Raw genomic sequence first — 2,512 nt, 5'->3', positions numbered from 1 at the left:
TGGTTTTAGTAAGGTACCTTAATGTTTGATAACTTACAGATATCAAACATTAAAAAAATCAATAAATTAAAAAAAAGAAAGCCACTTAAATAAAATAATGAGAAAACTTTATAGTCTATGTGATTCTAAAGACTGGATTTTATTGATTTTATTAAAATTTTATTGTTCTAATTAGTGAATACTACTGCATATTTATTTTTTCTCTTAACCTCCTAGGACCCGAACTCTTCCACAGCATGCATTTTTAATTTCTCTTTGATATTTTGGCATATTGGGGCCCGATGAATGTACAAACAAAGAATTACCAGATTTTTTTTTTACCTTATTTTTGTTTTTAAGAAAAATAAGAGCCACATATGAGGATATTCGTTTAAAATTTTGATAGAACAGTAGCAGCATAATGTCCTTGTAAGTGGATATCAGGCCCTTGTAGAGCAAAATTGAGTATTTTGGTCTAAATAACCCAAAATGTGATGTTCACATATGTGGACGCCAGGTCCTAGGAGGTTAATTTCAAGGAAACCAGCTGCTGTCTCATTGTTGACTACCATATCGGCTTTTTATTTGCCTGTTCCCAGAATCTTCATCTCATTCAGGAGTGTCACATTTAAAACTATTTCAAGTTTTGCAAAAGCAAGTCAAATTTTTTGAAGTCAGGAATGGCATCACTCCACCCTGCACTGTGGTGACGCTAAATGTGAACCAGGCTTAACACTGTCAGTCTCAGTATCTCTCAGACACACATGCACTCACACTATCACAAGCCACCTGAACAGCTGCTAATAAATTGTGGTTGGACGCATTAATCAACCTTTGATTCTCATGGGGCTGCCACGGCAGCTCTAGTGAAAGCAGATGCAAATTGGTTCCATTATACAATGAGCTAGCTTTGTGCTCCCAGACACAGATTTTCAGGCTAGTAATTATCAGCACAATTTACACAAGAACATGGAACAAAACAGTGATTTGTACTCAAATCCCAATTAAAAGAGAGAATTTGAAATGTGGACTTTCAAGGAGTTAGCTGAATTTTATTTTTTGTCTATGTGACTTCTGAACAAGAAGACCAGTCATTCTCTGATTGAGGGCAAAATGACAACACAATCTGTGACTTGAAGTGCAACAGCATTTAAGAGACTCTTCTTTAGTGAAGTGATCTCAGGCAATGGTTGATGCAGTTTCTTTTATTTGCGGAGGGTTTTTGAATATGATGCCCAAAGCAACGAAATACTGTCACTGCAAAGCAAAATTGAAATAACATTTTGGTGACTGAATGCCAAATGAAAGATCTCAAACTTGGCCACATGGAATTTAAACCCTTGCAATTTTTCCCCTTTCTGGAGTTGAAAAAAAAAAGCTGTGTGACACAAATCACTGATTTTAAGTCTAATGTACGAAGAAGGAAGAAACTGTTTGAATGTTGATCAAACACAACTCTACTTTATGACTTGCGAAGCTGAAAAGAAATATATTTCCACCAGCCTCAATCGGTGCCAAGAAAGGGGCTCTTCTCATTACTGCTCCCTGTGATGGGTTTGACTTTCCCCTCCATGGCAGTAAGCTGCCATCTTAAGCTGTCATAGCCCAAAAGATATGGGACAAAACTTACCCTTTAATCAGGAACCATCACATCCCCTTTAATCAACCCAACTGTCCACACCATGTCACTCTCTTTACTGTCTGTGCACGATGTACACATGAGGATTACCTCGTCTGCTATGTATCAAAACTCTTCCTCATTAAAAATACCATCCTGGGTTTTGAACAGAGTTTGGTATTTTAACTGAGAGAATTTAGAAATGGTTTTTCAACTACAACAAGTTCATTTAAATTGCAGTGCATTTGCTGGAGCTATAATAGAAAACCATCACACACTGACCTCTTGAATGACAGAATTGCAGAGAAGTAATACTAAAGAGTTCTACTGTGTTGGATTGTAAATTAATCAAATCTGATAGGGGTGTTTTTGGAGAAAAAAGGACAAATTATTTATTATGAATAATCTCTAAAGTCTATTTTCCCTTTAAAATTTCATTGAAATTCCTTTTTACATTAGTACCACCCTGCAGTGCATTACCATTTCCTTGTGTTGATAAATAAATACATAATATTTATGTTATATGTCACAGTGCACATCCAATAAATATGCCCATATTTATGGTGTGTATTACATTAAAATCAAATATACTTTTAGAGTGGCCTTGATGTCGTTTTTTTGTATCTTTGCATGATGAACACTTTAATTTTTCTTTGTTGTTTTTTTCCTAATTCTTTTTTATTGAGAGTGTGGTTAGTAAAAAATTCTGTAAGCTATGCTTTCATTTTTTTATTACCCTAATAATACTTTCTATATGAGTGTGTGGGTAGCAAAAAAGTCACATAGAGAAATTTTAATTTCTGCTATTTGTTGAGACACTGCAGCTGCTGCAGATGATTAAATCTCACCAGCTGTTGACCTCTTTCCAAAGATCAGACTAAATTTCCATAACCACACCAGGACCCTAATCTGCTC

This window comes from Haplochromis burtoni, unplaced genomic scaffold (assembly GCF_018398535.1).
Source record: "Haplochromis burtoni strain Fernald_Lab_line unplaced genomic scaffold, NCSU_Asbu1 Contig_535, whole genome shotgun sequence".
Lineage (NCBI taxonomy): Eukaryota > Metazoa > Chordata > Actinopteri > Cichliformes > Cichlidae > Haplochromis > Haplochromis burtoni.
The sequence above is the reverse complement of the archived record's forward strand: the minus strand, read 5'-3'. Positions refer to the sequence as shown.